The following is a 14,622-nucleotide window of genomic DNA, read 5'->3' as shown; positions in this document are numbered from 1 at the left end:
CATCTTCTAACTACTACCACATAAACTATTCTTGGTTCTCGGCGGCGCAAGGGTGGGGAGCCTGAGAGAGGAATACGGAATAGGGTCCTTGCCACGAAAAATGCTCCTCGGATGTCTCGCTCTCGTGGGGCGGAGAAGGGGGCCGAGAAACTTGTTTGGGAGCAGAGCGGGTGGACTCTCTGCCGGTGACCGCGTTTGCCACCGCCCCATCGCTCTCCCCTGTGACGTGTCTTGAACTCTCCCATCTGCTTGGTAGTGCTCGGTGCGGCCATCGGTGCGGCTCACTAGCTTGCGGCAGTAGATACTGTAGGTTGTGGTGGACGCGGCAGCTATCGAGGAGTGGAAGAGCAGCAGAGAACAGAGGAGTGCTTGTTTAAATATTCGTGCTATCGAAAAGGCATCAGGACATAGCGCATCTGCTTGATTTCCTCAAAGCCAGTGATTCGTAAGCCGCCACGCACAAACTTCGAGAACAGTTGTGCGTTCTACGATACGTCGTTTTTCTGTGAGGAAAACCGCGCGGCGTTACCCGATCAGGTATCGTATACAAGTTTTTTCTCATTCACTCCATTATTCATTACGACGGTCCGACGCTTGCTTGAGCTCTACTCACATAGAAGCGTTGTTTAGAATTCAAAAAAAAAAGAGAGAAAATCGGCTCCAAAAAGCACAGCTGGCCCAGTAGGTAGGAAAGGTCGAGTGTGTTTCGAAGCAAGCTTGGTCAGTCATCTCAAAGGATGAAAGTATTGAAACTATGCAGTGTATCGTCAGAAAACCAAGCTGACGGCTACTCATCTGTAAGGGTTAGCACCTACGTGTGCGTATTCAACACCTCACTTATTTGTTGTTCTCTGTCAGTTCGATAGATAGCAAGTTGCCAGTATCAGGATGTGAAAGAAAATCAGGCAATGTATCATGCGATAACCGAGGCGACGGAACGTGACCTGCGGGGACATAGGTGTGCCATATGGGTGTACAGTGTACTAGAATAGGGGTAGTGGACTCAAGCGCATGCTACGCCTGAGGCACCTCATGTTGCCTTCGAGCGATGGCACCTGGCACCACAAACACTTCCTCTTGAAAATCAGTGTGGTTTTGCAAGTTCCGCACCTATGCCAAGTGGGCGTTGCTGGTTATTTTAGCGGATTGAGTTATACTGAAGCCGCTCTTGTTATCCATACGGTCGGAACTATTTCCGCAACAATTCGCATTGCTTGATAAGTAATACAATAGAAACACGTTGGTGCTATGATTGTAGCACAGGATCGAGATACTTCGGCTGTGAACCCGAGAGCCGCGATTCAGGAATGGCTCGTCGCCAAAGTTATCAGGTTATGATTCGGAGAAGCGCGATTTTTGCTAGTGTTTGTGTATAGCTCTATCAGGCGTTTTGAAGGTTGTATGTGCCCTGAATAGAGGGTACTAGAAGTGTTCACTGTACCTTTAACCCACACTCGACGCCTGCCAGAGTTTGACAGTGGCCGTTGGCCCAAATGGACAGCTCTTGCCAGTGAAGTTTCAGAGAACAGTGCGTTTTTCTCTTTAAACAAATGCTCTACATACACTTAGGCCGGCATGGTTTCAGGAAAACAATAAAAGGCCTCCACAACATCCATTTGGTTTGTCGGAAATTAATATATTGAAGTTTCAAACAAGCACAGCCCCAGCTGTTTATGTCATAATAGTTCCATTTGAGCACAGTTTCCTTGTGGGCGAACGCATTGCCTTATATAAATGTAACATAATTTTATTTTCAAGTTTGACTTTTACTTTGAGCGACTTATTACGGAGAAAATTAGCATAGTAATTGCACACAAGGCATCCATCGACCATTACAAGAATTCAGTCAAAGAGCTATTAATAATCCAGAAATATTACAAATTTATGTGTTGTAAAATGGTGTGGCCATACGTAATGTTCCTTTTCATTCAGCAAATTTATGTAAAAACAACATATATAGACGTTTTGGCCCCAACACAAAGTTCGATGGCATCTCCAGTTTTTCGAGGAGGCTGTCTGCCTCTTCCTGTGACTGAATGTTGTTCAACAAGCTCATAACTTCATATACACTTTGGAGGGGACATCATGAGGCCTGTAGCAGAAAAAAGTCACCTCTCTCTCAGCACCACAATTGCTTATTCGCATAACGTCCAAGTGCAATGACGACCCTACTTATTCAAGAAAAAGTTTGAATCGTCCCGTACTCCACCCGAGTTTGGCTCCTTTTTGCGCTTCTTCATTAGCACATGTATACCTCCTTCATGCGATGGTAACTGGCCGTTTAGGTCATTTTCAGCAGGTGGCACCCTCACGGCTTGACTTCTGTTGCTGCTGATCATATGGTCACTTTCTCGGTTTGTTTTGCCCCTGCACTTAAGAGTTGTTTTCCTGAGGTACATGGGGGGAGGTTTGGAAATATCGTCGTAACAACGCCTTCTGGCAGCGTCAATCTTCCGCGAGGAATACACACGTTTTCACCATCAACTATGAGTGTATCTCTGATAACAAAATGCGGCCCAAAATGCCGTTTCTCTTCCATTGTGTTTATTTGTCTTGAACGACATTGAAAAAAACGCTTCAGCACGCCTTTCACATAGCTTTTACCTGTGTGGCACCGCGACGCGAATCTGTAATTGTGTCGCACAGTAGGCATGCTTGCTTAGCTTACATCAGCATGAGCACGTCAACGGAAAAGTACAGCGCCTGCAAGTACCACTGCCCACCGGTCGGCGTCTGCGAAAGGGCACGGCACAGAAACTCGGTGTTAGCATATAGGACTACATTGAATCCCGCGACAATCATTGGACATGGCAAAACAAACCGATCCGTCTCTTGAAGTATTCATCTTCTGTGACGACAGAAAGCCGATAGAAACCATTAGATGATTGTTTATATTTATCATTTATTACTTCTCAGCGAAAGCTTGTAAAACTTTCCCGCATGAACCACTTGCTTTGCTTTCACCCCACTACACATATCCAGCTTTCAGGGACACTGACTGATCAGCGCTCCACGCAGATACGGCTGCCAACTCTCATGTTTTCAATGGGATGACGTCATTTTTCGAAAAAAAATCGTAGAAGTGTAAATTAAAAAAAAACATCGGGGCTTCTGATTCTGTTTACACAATGGGACCATATGGAAGGTACCAAAATCTTACCTTATTTTTTGGGACAAAAAAAGTCAATCTGAAAAAACTAGACGGAAGCTTGCGAATTTCTTGGAGATATGAGTAGTACGATTACTAATATAAGCTTCGATTTGAGCCCGCAATCACGTTGCTGCGTGGCAAAAAATATGTTCAAAAATACAAGTGTTTACAACACTGTCGCGTCTTTGACTCGCGTCTTGGAAACAGTGTTCTTATAACACCTTGCTTATAGCCACGCGCCGGACTGTTGTTATGGCCGAGTTTTGTTGAGCGTGCGAGCTGATAGCTTCCGCTCGGTCATTACAGCGCGGTGCGGGTTCAAATATGAAGCACATTTAAGGGGCAACGCTCCTGTTAGTCTAAGATTACCATACGTCACGCGCAGCTGAGAGAAGAAGAGACGGGAAGAAAAATAAGGCAGTACTTTCAGAACAGTATAATAAACGGCGATGTCTCATAGAAATACGTACAAACTGCAAATGAGTTAGGATATTTTAGAGTGCACTGTACAGCTACCCTTCCGTTGGCTGCTGCGCAGGCTGCGACTTGGTACGCAGTCTATCTATCTATCTATCTATCTATCTATCTATCTATCTATCTATCTATCTATCTATCTATCTATCTATCTATCTATCTATCTATCTATCTATCTATCTATCTATCTATCTATCTATCTATTGACATATCTGTCAACCTGTCTATCAACCTATCTATCAACCTATCTATATATCTATCTATCAACCTATCTATCAACCTATCTATCTATCTATCTATCTATCTATCTATCTATCTATCTATCTATCTATCTATCTATCTATCTATCTATCTATCTATCTATCTATCTATCAGAGCGGTGAGCCGGCGCCGCCACTAGTGTTTGCTCCTGGTGTTCGCGCCACCAACGAAGTTCCTAGAGAAACCACGCCGCCGCTTCCGCCGCACAATAATCTGCGGTGCACCGCCCGTTGTCCAATTTTGCCCGAGCGGGAAATCAGGGCATAAAATACATCACGTCTCCTTATTTTCTGAAGCTTTAGGCTTTCTTACAGCGGAATTCGCAATGTCTCGACTGCTCTCTTGTTTCCGTGTTGGCGTGCCTTGTCTATACACTGGTCGTAAGACAGCTTCGGATAATACACAGTAGAGTGTGGTATTTTCTCTTATAGTCGTTTTTCGTTTTTTTGGTGTCCTTCATGACGCCAGAACAGCGATTCACGTTACATGATTAGGGCACATACTCTAGAACGTCGATATAAGAGAAATATCAGTTGTAAATTCTATTCTACCATGCTTTGCTATGCATTCGCCACCAGCCATCCTTGTTCGTCCTCGCATCTCTCAGGATTATCATGCGCGATTAATTTGTGATTTCGGTGCATTTTGTAAGTTTTCGATTGCGCAAGTGAGAATGGGAAGAGTGTAGGTGATATTTCGAAATCCTGATAGGGTAACCGCTTAGCGCTCACATTTCAGACATGCTTATTGAATACATAAATGTCGAAGAGCCTGTAAGAATCGTAGTAAAGAAAGTTTAGTGCAGTGTAATACACAACGAAACCAAAGAAAAGGGCTTCGAATTTTTCCCCCTCAAGAGCGAAATATTTAGAGTGAAGACAGCGCAGCTCTCCATAACAAAGTTCCGCTCAGTCCGATGCTACCTGCAGAGCTTCTTTTTTGCAAGTTTTCATTAGAAGACATCACCCGGTAGGGAATTCGTAACTGTGTTTTTTCAAGCCAGATATGTCGTCAAGCAACGATACTTAGACCCCATTACTTGTCCAATGGACCAATGCTACGCTGCTGAGAAAATATCATGTAGCTCTCGCATCGTACACAGGGACACGACGAGAGCTCAGACGTTAACAATGTGGACTGCGCATGTCGAGATCACGTCAAATGCCCACTTAGAGCCATGACAAAGCCACAGAAAAAGAACGTGTCTACATAGCGATTCTTCCCTAGACTGTACACTCAGACCTTTTGTCTGGTGTACTTTGGGAACTTTCAACAATATTGCCCTGCCTCCGAGCTATGTGATCACTCTTCCGATGATTAGTAATAGGCATATAGTTGTTATATGTGTTTATGGTTACATTTATCACTGCGATTACAAATTGGCATTCCTGATTTAAAATAGTAGCAAATGCAAGCAATGAAGAGAAGTATATTGAGAATAACTGTATAAGCACTTAGTCCATCAGGCAGCCCCATATGCTAGAAAAAAAAGTTCAGTACGTGTCTCTGATAAAGCTTTCCCAAATAGCTTGCTCATAAAAGAGGCACTCTTTTTAGTTACGTGAAACATACAGGAGGTATACCTACAGAGGGTATCTTTTGACGTAGAACCTACAGGAGGTAATACGTGGAACATACAGTAGATATCCGCAACCACGGCGCGCCTGTACAGTCCCGCCGTAACACAACTGTTCTAGAACGATCTCAAGAACTCAGCAAAGTGCGAGTCGCACCTCAGTACTGGGCCTAGCCCCTATAATGAATTACACTATATAAAGAGTGCCTACTCAAGCCAATTCGTGGCGGGGCAAGAAATGGTTTGAGAAACCACTAGAACGCGTACCCATGCTTGCGTGTACTCCTTTGTCAAGGCGTGTAATAGCCGATTCCTTAAAACAATTGAATCACAAGTTTGGCATCAAACTTTTTAAAAGAGAAATTTTATTGATTTGTGCGATTTTTCATATTTCCTCTACAATGAGACCAACTGAAGTCATTTAAAGCTTTACCACAAATATCAGTAAAATTTGATAGAAAGTGTTGTTCGGTGAACTGGGAGCGCGGGAGGAACACACGCACGCACACGAAGTAAAGAGGGGGCACACAGCACGAGCGCTCATAAAGAACTGATTTATTCTCACGTTGAAGGACATGTAAGTACACAAGCGTGCGCATGTCAACAAGAACAAGACGATAGCGTGAGAAGTGTACTGGCGTTCATTCAAAGCACTTGCCTAAGAATTATCTCTAAAGTGAATTAATAGTGGAGTAGTGGCAATGACGGACGGCTGAAACATTGATCCTTATTTCTTTGCAGAAATTTCACGCGTGGTTTGAATTATGAATTACCAACAAGCCCACCTTTCCATCCTGTTAGAAAGTGTTATATTTCTGCACTTTTTTTGCACAGAGTACACAGTCATGTGATTTAGATGTACTGCACGTGCACTCCCTTTGCAGAAGCATGATTGTGTAGCATAGTGGTAAAGTCCACGCTTTTGGAGCGTAAGGGTTCGGGTTTCTATTCCAGGATCGGAAAGAAAAAGGTTTGTTATTTTATTTATGCTGAAAACAATAGGGTCTGACCAGCCACTCGTAGTGCTGAAAGCAGCGCAGTAGCTCGGCCGCATGGCCCTACGGGAGTGTCCGCTCTTCATGTAAGTATGTTTCTCTATGCAGCCACAAGCATGGAACTGCATGGAACCCATGAGCATGGAACCTATGAAAACTACTTTACCCGGCCCGATCTGGCTGGTAACGGCCAGGTTCGAGCCTCGACATCTGCCGACACCAAACGAGGCGAGGGGACCATGTGGGTAGCTGAGCCGTGCCAAGCCACTCATGAATGGAGTCGTTTTGCCCATCTCTAAGCTGATTTTTCTTTTGGCATATGTTATGTTTGGTGTGTTTAGAAAACTTTTGCAACAATTTTTAGTACTTCGTTATGGGAGAGCACTGAGCCATCCCGCTAACAGAAGTGCAACATAGAGTTGTTCCCCCCCCCCCCCTCCCAGAAAGTTGTTCTGTGAGGAAACCAAACAGGCACTTAATGTCTGTGCAGCTTTCGAGAGCATATCCAACAGCCCTTGAAGCGACGAAACTACGACGCGTGTTCGGTTTCAAAATTTCGTTTTTTTTTCATTTCTCTAGCATGTGAAAGGGTCTACGACGTTTTCGCTTCTTGTCCCACAGAAGACTTTTATTTTATTTTGAGCAAAGTTGATTGAAACTTCTTAGAAAGTGCTTTCTTTCTACATATGTTTTGCATCGCGCCTACAACGCATTCGTATTGACATGCACGCTACTTTCTATGTTTTGTGTTGGCGGCGTACTGCGCGTGTTGATAGTTTTCTTTCGTGAGAGAAAGAGATTTGTTGTTTGGTAAAAGGATAAACCAAGACGTTTTTGCAAAAAAAAACGGACAGTCTCCGATAATACTTTTTTTCATGGTAATCTCACAAGATTGAATCGCAATGCGTTCTACAATATTATTATAAAAGGTTTCACATCTTTATACCACGATTTGAATATGAAGGACGCCGTAACGTAGGGCTCTGCAAATTCAGATGGGGTTTTTGAGCGTGCCCCTAAGTCTAAGCACATGGGCACGAAACATGATCGCCTCCATCCTAAATGCAGCCGCCACCACCGCGATTTGATCTCGCAACCTTCGGGTTAGTAGTCGAGCGCCATAACCATTAGACAACCGCGGCGGGGAACGTAATGTGGTCTGACAAGCGAGAACGCCAGCAAGAAAAAAGTGGGAGATGCCACGTACAGTGGGAATTGATTATATGCGAAGCACGAATGAGGAAGAGTGAAATGTCACTTTAAATTCTGCACAACCTTAAGAGGCGGAGTTAAATTATGCCATACATGACTTCTATGTCATGACTATTATTTTTGGACGTCTCATTCACATTCGTCATCTATTAACGTCACCTCATACTAACTTTGTTGTATATGGAGCTAGCGAAACGGCCACGAGCGTGCTATGAGCTCAGCGTGTATTCGTGTTTTACATGAAATTCATATCATAATTATCATACTTGGACGTGCCATTTACATACCTCGTCCATTCACGTCACGTAATACCAAATTCGGTATGTGTACAACCAGTGAAACGGCCGCGAGAATGCTATGAGCGTACCTTGCAGTCATGTTTTACATTAAACGCGTATTATGATTATCAGGTTTGGACGTGTCATATACCTTCGTCGTCTATTCACTTCCCATGATACCCAAATTGCTACATGTGGAGCTAGCGCAACGGCGGCAAGCGCGTCATGAAGGGCCAACATACTCCGAAGCTACGTTGACACACGCGCAGTCTGGGCGCAGCGACGCCACGCTAGCAAAACTCGAGCATATGATAGTGTGACGCCAGACGCAACCAGCGTCCGTCTGCGCGGCCAGGTGACAACCGGCGCGAAATGCGACAGCCTGTAATTCGCGCCGACGACGCTACTTAGCACCGCGTCGGCCGCTCTTCGTGACGGAGGGGTGCCGTAGGCGCTCAAACGCGCATGCGTCGAAGCAACGCAGCGCGACGCGCGCCTAAGAGCATATGGCATGCAGATGGACAAAGAAAGTCAGTGGGCAGATCCACTGATCTCAACTAGGGAGATATCGGCGCCTGACGTGACATCTCCGGCGTGACGCGCTAAAACGAACGCCAGCGCGCACGCGCGCAGGCTTACGTCGAAGTGAATGAGCGCCTTGAGTGGGGCGTATAATAATGTTCTTACATGACACGCATCTTATCATTATAATGGTTGCACCAGTAACATACCTTCGTTATCCATTCACGTTACGTAATACCAAACTTTGGCATATGTGAAGGTCAAGAACTGTCGCGAGCGCATCATGAGTGTGGAACGTATTCATGTTGTTACATGACACACATTTCATAATCATAATCGGACGTGTCATTTACCTATGTCGTCTGTTCCCGTGACGATAATTCCAAATTCGCTACATGTGAAGCTCGCGAAACGACTGCGAGCGCATCATGAAAGTAGCATGTAGTCATGGTTTTATATGACACGCATCTCATGATTATCGTGTTTGCACCAGTCACATACCTTCGTCACTCATTCACGTCTCGTAATAATGAATTGTGTTGATTGTGTATTAATGAATTGTGAGCTAGCGATACCACCGCGAGCGGATCATGAGCAAAGCATGTAGTCGTGTTGTTACTTGACAGGCATCTCATGATTATTATGTTTGCACCAGACACAAACCTTCGTCATCCATTCGCGTCCCATAATACCAAATATGGTATATGCAAAGCTAGCGAAATGGCCGCCAGCGCATCATGAGTATGGCCTGTAGTCATGTTGTTACATGACACCCATGTCATGATTTTGATGTTAGGGTCTGTCGCTTGTGTTCGCCATGCAGCCATGTCATACCATACCGGTTTCGCAACATATAATATGGCCACATGATTCGCTTGGGTGAGATCGAAGAGTGGAAGAAGACAAAGACGATCTATTTGAGCTGCTGCTTGGCTTGTCGAGTCAACGAACCCATTGTATCAAGTTTGTCGTGAGAAACGTGACAAGACTGATTGAGGTGCTGGGTACAACGTCTCACGATCCACCGATGCCCAAAATCCCGCCCAGCAGCCGCCACACAAGCCCTTCACCCGTGGACACACCTGTTCACAGAGTAAGCCACCGCTAAAGAGGCCTACCGCCTGAGACACCAACCACTGACGCAGCGACTATGACTTCAACACAAGATTCCGTGCATGCTCCGACACCTTCCACGCCGATCTATTGCACCGTCCAGAACCCGCTCATGCCTAGCCTCTTTCACAGAGAAGAGCATGAAGTTGTTGACAACTGGCTGAGGGAGTTCGAACGTGTCGCAGTGATCATTTACTGGGATGATGCCGTGAAGCTCCGGAACGTGTAAACTTGCCTAAAGGAGGGTGCCAAGACATGGTTTTTGAACAGGGATGATGTTCTGACATCTTGGCGCGAGTTCCAGCGTCGCCTTCTGGAGACCTACAGGAGTTCCGACCACCGCGAACAGGCGGAGCGTGCACTACAATCACGCATCCAGAAGCCCAACAAGACCGTCTCGTTGTTCGTCGAGGACATGACACGGCTTTTCAAGCGAGCGGATTCTGCTATGGCAGAAGAAAGAAAAGTTGCGCCACCCCATGCGTGGTGTGAAGTCACAACTTTTTCCTGGTTTGGTGCGTAGTCCTCCCAAGAGTGTTGCTGAGTTCCTTACTGAAGCTGCAACAATGGAGCGAGTACTGCACCAACGGTATGCCCTGTTTGACCGTAAAGTGAATGCTACCTCAACTCCCGAAATTTTCGCCGCCTCTGGGAGCAAGAGCTCCGAATGGATTCGCAAGGTCACCCGCTCCGTTGTCCGGGAAGAAATGAAAGAGATGTACAGGACAAGGCAAATAGACGTCGGTTCTATCATCAGTGTCATCCGTGACGTGGTCCAGCAGGTGCTGCACGCTCATCGTTTTCCGCCGATGTCGGTTGATGCGGAAACGGCTCCTGTGTCTACAGAAAGTCGCCATCGTACGGACGCGGAAGCCATGTGATCTGCCACTCCTCTTTCCGGTCAAGGAGTGCCGACCAAGACACTGCCACACGTCCCGATCCAGAGAGTGCCGCACGTCCCAATCCCGACAATGCCATACGTCCCGATCCAGACAATGATGTCGTCAGTCGCGATTCAGTCAGCGCACGCTGATTTGGATATCGATAGTCGCCGTGCACCAACGTGCAAGTATCATCTCTGGCGTACGCCGGACATACAACCCCTCTGCTATCATTGCGGTGAGGCTGGTCACATTTACCGCGAATGCCCATACCGGCAACATGGACTGCCCGGATTTTCCGTCAATTCCCCTCGTCCCCGAATTGGTCAAAGGCAAAGAGATATCGAAGAGTATCTCGCGCAACAGCGTGCACCCTTTACACGACGGCAATCGCGGTCACCATCTCCGAGGAGACCCGCAGCCATTCAGCCACGTTTCGGGGTGACGGCACAGGAACGCTCGCCGAGCCCTAGTCGGGGAAAACTGAAGGCAGCAGCCGTCGGGGGCAAGGTCGCTTGGACTCAAAGTGCGGAAGACCTCCAATCGACGCTTGCACGCAACGCCGAAGGAATTTCGTCAGAGAATATTCGCAGTACCGAAGAAACGCCGACATCCACATCTGAACCCAGTGACCGCGTGTCACTCGACATACCTGTGCTGATTGACGGTCTTCAGGTCAGTGCATTGGTAGACACTGGTGCAGGCTATTCAATTATCAGCGGGAGGCTAGCTAAAGATCTCAGGAAAGTGATCACGCCGTGGAATGGAACGCGAATTCGAACGGCTGGAGGACACGTTGTAACACCACTGGGTCGCTGTACCGCAAGAGTGAAAATTCGTGCGTCAACGTTTGTGCTCAGCTGCCTCGTTCTTCGCGAGTGTTCGCGTCAGCTGATTATCGGCATGGACGTTCTTCGGGAATACGGTGCCATCATAAATCTCCGTGAGCGCATTGTGACCTTCTCGACTCAAGGCGCAACAGATCGAAACGCTGATAACTGCCGTAGACCTGCGCTGCGGGTTGCTGACGACAGTGTCATGCTGCCTCTTCGAGTGACTGTTCTCATCGAAGTCACTTGTGAAGACCTCCAAGACGGCGACGTGGCGGCTGAAAGCAACCTATCACTTCTGCTGCTCCAAGGTGTACGCGCCGCCCGAAGTGTTGTGCGTGTCCGTGACGGACAGTCAACGATACCAGTTACGAACTTCAATTACGAGCACCAGCATCTTTTCCGTGGAACCACCATAGCTTATGGAGACCCTGTTGCCAACGTCACGGAGTGCTTCGCGTCCGAGGAAACACATGAGGATGAGAAATTTCTAGACCACATTGACATAATTTGACGCTGTCAAACGAGAGAAAGGCTGCACTTCATGACCTTTTAAGGGAGTTTAAATCTAGCTTCGCCTCTTCTTCCAAAGTCCGTCAAACACACCTCACGAAGCATCGAATTATTACCGACGATGACGTCCACCCCATCCAGCAGCCTCATTGCGTTTCTGCCAAAGAACGCAAGGCTATTCAGACACAAGTAAGAGAGATGCTCGATGACGGGATTATTCAACTATCCAGCAGCCCGTGATCCTCGCCAGTCGTTCTAGAGAAAAAAAAAAGACGGAACGCTGCGATTCTGTATTAAATACAGGAAGCTTAATAGCGTCACAAAAAAAGACGTCTACCCGTTCCACGGGTCGACGACTATCTCGACGGGTTACGACGCGCGAAGTATTTTTTGTCCATCGATCTAACGAGTGGCTATTGGCAAATCGAAGTGGATGAACAAGACTGAGAAAAACCCGCGTTTGTGACTCCAGACAGACTTCACGAATTCCTAGTTCTTCCCATCGGCCTGTGTTCTGCACCAGCCCTTTTCAGAGAATGATGGACACAGTTCTCGCTGGCTTGAAGTGGCAAAGAGCTGCCTTGTCTACCTCAATGATGTGGTAGTCTTTTCCTACTACTGTTTGAGGCCAGGACGGGAAAATTGTGAACCAAGACATATCGGGCCAAATACGAAGGGGTAGACACGGTATGCAGTGCGTGTGGAGAGGTGAAAGAAACTGTCGAACACTTGATAATGTTCTTTAAAGGGCTTCACCCTATAGTTCAGGATGATGGCGCAGAGTTTTTCAAAGAACTGGGGTTTAGGGACAGGGAGGGCAAAATAGACTTTAGGCGGGTAGAATTAACTAGAAGAGGGTTGTCCGATTGGTGGCTCAAGTCAATGCATGAGTGAAAATTAAACCCTTCATTGGAAAGTACCAGTCCTCAACTTTACTATTTAAAGAAAAAAAGATAAATCTAGTGGTTAGTTCACTAAATATTATGGCTAGGTGCCGTTAGCCACCGCCTGATCTAAAGGGTACCGCCACATCCATCCATCCATCCATCCAAGGAGATAACTGGACTGGCTGGACGCAACACGTGCAATTGAATGCTTGGCGCAGCTCAACTCGCGAGTGGCCGCTGTGGGTGCATATTGGCGTTGTGGTGATTCTTTTTTATCATATTTTGTGCGTTCGGAGTCGATGAAGCACCCTATATTATTACCAATAAGAAGAAAAGAAAGCCGGACACGCATTGCTTCGCTCCGGGTTATCATACAGGCTACCCCGGCCATCGCGTGGAAAATGAACGAAAGATTTCGTTGTTTTCGGTGCCAAAAGAGGAAGACCACCGGAAGGATTGGGAGTGCAACTTCGAACGGAAGGACAAGTCTCTAGCCAAGACATCTACGGTGTGCAAAAAGCACTTTGCTGAGCATTTTGATATTCATGATTACGTACAGTTTATCGGTGGTAAAGAAGTGCGAATCCTCCGGGGAAGGCCTGTTCTTGCAACAGGTGCGGTGCCGACGCTCTTACTCGACCTGCCTGCATACCTTTCAAAAGTACTTGTGAAGCCAAGAGCAGAAAAAAAGCGTCGCGGTGTTCCCTCGTCTGAATCGGCGAAGAAAGTGCGGTTGTCTCGCCGCGATGAGCAGGAAGCGAGCCTGTCCGAAGACCAAAATGTCAGCCCGAATTCGAGGGCCTTTGAAAATGACGAAGTGAATTCATTTGTACCAACTAATCTGCAGGCCCTGGCTGACTCACTGCATGTTTCAAGGCTGTGGACGAACTTATTACCGTAGACCTGGATGTCCTGTTGTTTGCCACGACACGCACAAGAAAGGAGCCTTTTGGTATTTTCCATAAAAAAGTGATGAGCTTCACCTTAGATCAGCACAATGACATTGTTGCAAGGTGCTATTTTAATGGCAGAGAGAAGAAGTACGGAAAAATTAGTTCCCTTCTTGAAGCAAGTAACATTTTTCAAATAGAAGACTCTGCATTGCTTTGTGCAGGTGCAATGAGTAGAGACGCTTATGAAGACATTGCTCAGAACCTGACTGACAAGATGAAAAGCACGCTTACTCCTGCAAATGATGGTGTGTTCAGCAAGAACTGCCTTGGAGTGGTAACAGCTAAAGGTATGTAATAGCTTATCTTTTAATTAAGAAGAGCATTTCCTGTTGGGGCTAACAAAGCATCATAATTTATTCTTAACCTGATGTTCAACCAGCTGTATCACATTCTTTATAATAAAGTGAATAATATTCATGAAAAAGTGCTGCACAGAGACTTTATAAACACGTTCCAAATAGCTCTACAATTATTTTTTCATTGTTTGTTTGCTCTATTATCTTATTGTCTTTTCGGCTGTCTTGCACTTGGCTACATTTTAGTAAATAGCTCATTCTGTATTTTACATCTTGCAGGAGGCATCTGCATTCATTGTCGCTACCTGCAAAAAGTCCTCTTGGTCCGGAAATCCAAGCTGGAGAAAAAACGTTTCGCACCTAATTGGCCCCACAGTCTTCGAGTAGCCAATCAGGAGGCAAAGCGAAGTGCTTCACGCTTGTGTACACTGGCAGGCCAAATCCTAGCTACGGAAGAAAAAAAACTGTAAGCTGAGCAATGAATATTTTCTCCGCCGTATTAAAGAACTGCCTCAAAAGCACCAAGAAGGAGCTCTGCACATGTTTAAGGCTGCAAAGAGGAAAATCATTGGAGGCGTAAGATACTCGAAGGAATAAATTTTGGAATGTCTGATCATGCGTATGAAAGGACTTAAACTGTATGAAGACATGCGTACGCAAAACATTCTTGTCTTGCCAAG

General features: G+C 46.2%; 1 long non-coding RNA gene across 1 annotated transcript; it reads left to right on the top strand.

Moving 5' to 3' along the window:
- The first annotated feature begins 300 nt into the window (after positions 1-300).
- Positions 301-13,894, top strand: LOC142777257 (uncharacterized). Its single transcript, XR_012887993.1, has 3 exons — positions 301-537; positions 6,566-6,698; positions 13,808-13,894. It is a non-coding gene; the product is annotated as an uncharacterized LOC142777257 (long non-coding RNA).
- The last annotated feature ends 728 nt before the right edge of the window (positions 13,895-14,622 follow it).

This window comes from Rhipicephalus microplus, chromosome X, assembly GCF_043290135.1.
Source record: "Rhipicephalus microplus isolate Deutch F79 chromosome X, USDA_Rmic, whole genome shotgun sequence".
Lineage (NCBI taxonomy): Eukaryota > Metazoa > Arthropoda > Arachnida > Ixodida > Ixodidae > Rhipicephalus > Rhipicephalus microplus.
The sequence above is the reverse complement of the archived record's forward strand: the minus strand, read 5'-3'. Positions and strand labels throughout refer to the sequence as shown.